The sequence below is a fragment of the Zingiber officinale genome, chromosome 2A (assembly GCF_018446385.1).
Source record: "Zingiber officinale cultivar Zhangliang chromosome 2A, Zo_v1.1, whole genome shotgun sequence".
Taxonomy (NCBI): domain Eukaryota; kingdom Viridiplantae; phylum Streptophyta; class Magnoliopsida; order Zingiberales; family Zingiberaceae; genus Zingiber; species Zingiber officinale.
The window spans coordinates 40387392-40393125 of NC_055988.1; the positions used below are offsets into that span (position 1 = coordinate 40387392).

The window sequence follows — 5734 nt, forward strand, 5'->3', positions numbered from 1 at the left end:
TCGGAAGGAATCGAGGGCATTGGCGTCGGATCTGGCAAGAGTCGACTAGTTGTGTGAGGTAACGTCCATTGCTTCCTTCTGATTTCCCTGTTCTGTTCGTCGCCAAGGGCAGATCGTGTCCTAACTATGATTCTTGGAGGTAAGCGTTTTGGGTTTTGTGGTGAATTCGAATCTGATCTCCCTTCTGATTTTGATTCGGTAGGTTTTGGTTGAGAATTAGGGTTCTGATCTCTTCTCTGTGAGTTAGCAAGAACAAGACCGAGCCCTAATCGGGATATTGGAGAGGTGCTGTGGTGATTTCAGCCATCACAGATTTATTGGGTGGTTCCTCCACCGGAGTTGTGATCGTCTCCGACGATTGAAGCAGTAGAGGTAAGGGCATCGATTGGTTATTGTTGTTTACAGAATTGTTAGTGAATTCTCACTGATCTGTTCTTGATCCGCACAGTGAAGATTTTTATGTGTAGTTTACTTGTCGTAGGAAATCGATACAATGTTAATTCTTGCTCTATTCTTTTGATTTAACCTGAGTTGCAGTGAGTCCAGTGTATTTCCTTGACCTAGATCAATGATGGGATCAAGAGGAGTGGTGAAATGTGTTGTTCGGTTGTGGAATGCTTTGAGTGCTATGTACTGTAATTTTCTGTGAAGGCTGTGGGTTGTTGGTCGGAATTGGTTAACAGTGGTAAGTGTTACTATGTTGGGAAATTAAAGGTGGTAAATCTAGATTAACCTAAGTCTGAGGTCAAGATCATGACGTGGAGGTTAGTTTCTTATTGGAGAATAATGGAAAGGAGTAATAATCATGATTAGCTATTAGTCTAGAATCGGTTATTTATTTATAAGTGTTTTATGTATGTGTAGTACAGGTGTATGTATATTACATGAATTGTATATGTGACACAGGACCTTGATCTATACGAGCAGCGTGACGTGGGGTGGTTCTGTTGACACGAGATATCTGGAGGTGGGTATTTCTTCCTTTTCTCCTATTTAGTTCTTTGAACTATAAAGCATGGTTGTTTTTTTTTTCGAATGCTTAGGTTGCATTACCTTAAATCTATATATTTGTTTTATTCCTACTTGACTCCTTCTATTTGAGCTTTGATATGATCACCTTTACTTCGATACAGTCTCACCCTTGGTATCAGAACTCTGTGCATGTGTATTGATAGAGTTGGTATCATAGGGTCGTCTGACTGGTACGATTAGCGTGTTTATCATGCATATTGATGTCGAGTGTATATGTGACGGGTATGTGGTATGGGGGTTGTATACCTAGTTGACCATGTTGTGTGTTGGAGTATGTATATACGTTTGTAGTGGTTATTGGGGGTGTTGGGATACACTATGGATGATGGTATTTATATTGTGACTATTCATATCATGTCATCATTCATTGCATACTGACGACCGATGTCTTCCTTGTGGTGAGAGGGTCGTCAGTTGTTTATAGCTGCCATTCAGCCACTTTTGGAGAGTGGTAGATGGGAGTGGAGCTAGTCCTGTCGCGCTTGCTCAGCTGTTCAGTGATTATACTCTGTCAGCCTCGACCACTCTGGAGTAGTGGGTCTTGAGGGTACAGTAGTCAGAGGGCTTGAGTTGCGAGTGGTCAGGGACCCTTAGCTGTGTAGTTATATAACTACTTAGCTGACCGTCCGCTTCGGCCGCCTATAGCGGTGCATGTACTGGAGGCTAGTACGGTTTGTCACAGACCCAAGCCTCTCGGCCATACAGGGGTCGTGGTGTCTAGAGAGGTGGCGGGGGTGACCATGGAGCATGCATGCACTTTTGCATATGATGCGCGGTGCATCTGGGGAGATACTTTTGCATACATGCCTAGTAGATATTAGTGCATGTGATTGCGTGCTGTTGCATTTGTTTGCGCTATGTATGTTGCATTTGGGTGTCATACTGCATACATGTCATCTATTTTACATGTATATGCAGTCGTATCTATATTTGCACAGGTGTCCCTAGTTGATCTGTTGCTAATCTGGTGAGCTCCCTGATTTGGTATCGTAGTATTGATTCTAGTCGAGCATGTGTATCTACTGTGTCAGGTATGTTTATGTACAGTCATTGTATTAGATATGTCTAGATGTGTTATGTTCGATAGCATGATTCTATTCTTGTTATGGAGACTGTATCCCTTGATTCTTATGTTGCGTACCTGCCATGCTTTATTCTATTCTTACCCGCTGAGTTCTTTGTACTCACCACCCCTTCTATACTGATATGTTTTCAGGTAGTAGGTAGTTGATTGGAGTTACTTGGAGTATGCTGCCAGCCGGTCCCACTTCCCGCGTTACATCCGAGGATTCTTACCGGTTTTTAGTTTTTTACTATTCGCATTCTACGTTTCATGGGTTTGATGTTGTCATTTTATACTATGACTTGATACGTGTATTGTGGACTTATACCTGTGGTGTGTTTTTGTGGACTTTCGATTATGTGGGTTTCATATTCGTTTTCCGCTGAGTTTTTTTGATATAGCCGGGTGGGCTACATATTCAACTGCGTGGTTGTGGTTATTTTCTGCATATATATTCCAGCCGCATGTGGCTGACGTATTTTTGCATGTATGAAAGTTTCAGATTGTCACCGGTACAGGGGAGGTGCTGCCGAAATTTTTCGGGAGGTACTTCCCCGGGGCGTGACAACTGTTCTGGGTATATCACTTTCTTTCACTTTCAGCTAATGGTACCCAGAGCACAGGTCTATTTTAGAGAACACTATTGCCCTCTTTAGCTGATCAAATAGATCATCTATTCTGGGAAGAGGGTACTTGTCCTTAACTGTTTCTCTGTTCAGCGTTCTAAAATCCATGCACATCCACATAGATATGTCTTTCTCCTTAACGAACAACACTGGAGCTCCCCGGGGTGAATGACTAGGGCGAATGAAACCCTTGTCAAGAAGCTCCTGAAGTTGTTCTTGTAACTCTTTCAGCTCTGCTGGAGACATGCCGTATGGAGCTTTTGAAATTGGACCGGTACCAGGAACCAATTCAATCTCAAACACCACTTCTCTGTTGGGAGGTAGTCCAGGTAGCTCTTCTGGAAATACCTCTGGATACTCGCAGACTACCCGAACATCTTCCTACTTGGGTCTTTCTTGTTCTTATGTATTCACAATGAATGCCAGAAAACCAGCACACCCTTTAGCTAACATCTGGTGAGCTGTTAGGGAGGAGAGGAATTTCTGGATCTTCCTCTTCGGCACTCCCGTGAACTCAAAGGATGGTTCACCTTCTAAATTCTATAAACTCTTCATAATATTTATTGGTGATCCATTGGCGGAAGAATTCTTCGTGAAACTCTATCTCAGAGTCAGTCCAACTCATCTAATTGACTATTCTCTTGCTCTTAACTCTCTCTCCCACCACATACGAGCATTTCCTGATAGGCAGAAAGAGGCACACTTGACCTTCTCGACTTCTGGCCAGTCAAGAAGCTCCATTGTGCTCTCTAGTGTCTTGAACCAAGCCTGGGCATCCCAGTGCTCAGTCGTGTAACGACCACCCTTCTTATCTATACTATTACACTCTAAGGATGACCGTTACTTGACTACTAACTCTACTTAACCGGTATAATAAAAAACCACGAGGAATCCCTACCGAAAAATTTCAACAGAATCTCCCCTGTACCGGTGACCATAATCATTAATACATAACATAATATACACAGCCACAGGCGGCTGGAACATTTATCAAACAACCACGCAGTTAAATAAGTGTCAAACTCATCTCCATGCAATCTAAACAAAAACAATCTCAAATGACATGAACTTAAAATACAACTTCAAATGTTTATTAATTACTAAAATGTAGAAAACTCAACAACATCCCAACTCTCTCCCATAGTCCTGGCATCACACACTATCCGCACCTCCTCGTTGTCTTCCTTTATCTGCAGTAAAAGGAAATGCAATCTATAAGCAAAATGCTTAGTAAGTGCTATCTAACTCACAAAATCATGATATACATGTGAATATATTGAAAACTAAAACTGAATGCTCAAAAGGAAAACAGCTCATGCTCATCTACTAGTAAAAGAATCAAACTGGCTGAAATGCTAAACATGTAAAGCTACTCATGCTCTTCTAATAGCAAAGAACAGTAAGCTAATCTAAATAACATGCTAGCATAAAAGAAAACACAATTTGCTGCTTTCAAAACTAAATAAATTACTTCTTTAAATGCCTTGGCATTTTAATAAGCACCTTGTGTGCTAAAATCCCTAAAGTCTTGACTTTGGGATCTATTAAAGGCCTTGGCCTTTTTCTTTCTTTTATTTATCTTTCCTATACTTTTCTTAAACTCAAAGCACATAATACTTAACAAGGTATGCACTATGATACTTAGCAAAACTGCACTAAAATTCTGTAAGGATAAACATAAGAAAACTATTGGTTCATGGTATGTGCACCCCAAATCTATCTAGAAGTTTTAAGTTATCTTGAAGAACTAAACTCAATATAGAAATCAAGTCTTGACTTACTTAATCCTGTCTAGGGTTTCAAGCCTATCAAGGAAAACAAGAATTCATCAAAATTCAATCTAGAAGCTAGCACACACGGTAGAGAACTAAATCAAAGTATAGCACCTATAGCATAAATTTCGTAAGCATAACTATTAAGAAAATTTCCAACTGAAGCATGCAAACACGTAGGGGGAGCCACACTATAAATTAGCATATAGCTTATGTAACAACCCTGGGAAGAAACAATTAAGGGCTGGTACATGAAAAGAACTAGAATAAAATTCAGTACTTAAAATGTATACCAACACTTGAAAGAATCAATCCATAAACTTGCGTGCATGATAGAGAACTAGAATACACATCCAAAACTCCTTTTTAAATTCGTCCAGAATCAAAATCATCTTAAAACAAAGAAGTACATCTCACCAAAACGTAACACCTCCATCAAACCTGCTATGAGGCCGATACATCACAGAACAGGAAAGCAAGCCAACGCCCTAGCATCTACCCCAAATCTACTGTGAACTAAAGTTATTTTAAATGAAAAAGAAACACAAAGTCCACCAATATTTGAGGGAATAGAGCCTCAAACATAATCACGCAACAACCTTGTCTACCTATGGAAACAGATCATCCACAAATTAATTTCACGCTAAACCTGCAGCTAGCCGAAGAAACCGGTCAACCTCAAGTTAAAATCACCCAAATCCCACAACAATTCAGTAGAGCATAACGAAGAGGAAAGCATCAACACAAACCCCTCCAGAACCTCCATCGGTTGAGAAACCTAACCACATGGGAGAACCAGCAGCATAAAAGAAGAATCACCGGCATCTTTTATCCCGAAACCCGATTCATCAAGGAGAACAGGACTATACCAAATCAAATCAAAAAATTGCAGAAACGTCTCAAGGGAAACCAGAACATCACAAAGAACTCGAATCGAAACCCATCTAGCTAGTCGCACATCTTAGACGGGCATTTTGAATACCCTAGCTACCAAATCCTTTACCTCATATACCTCCTACCACATATGAGGAAGTACTTGCCCAACTATAGGATCATCCTCTTCCTTGTTCTTTCTTTAAACCTCACGACAACAAGCCCTAATCGGAAATCCCCACAGTAAAATTCGAAACAAGAACTCGGAGCTACTCTACTGTAGGTGAGGAAGCACTTACCGATGTTCCTTGGACTCACAGCCGAAGAGGGGTAGCTAGGGCTTCGGGAAAACTCAAATCTCCGACCTC

At 40.9% G+C, this 5734-nt stretch overlaps 1 long non-coding RNA gene across 1 annotated transcript; it reads left to right on the forward strand.

The window, feature by feature from the left end:
* Nucleotides 1–319: 319 nt before the first annotated feature.
* On the forward strand, nucleotides 320–2369 carry LOC122039603. Its single transcript, XR_006128263.1, has 3 exons — nucleotides 320–372; nucleotides 907–967; nucleotides 2249–2369. It is a non-coding gene; the product is annotated as an uncharacterized LOC122039603 (long non-coding RNA).
* The last annotated feature ends 3365 nt before the right edge of the window (nucleotides 2370–5734 follow it).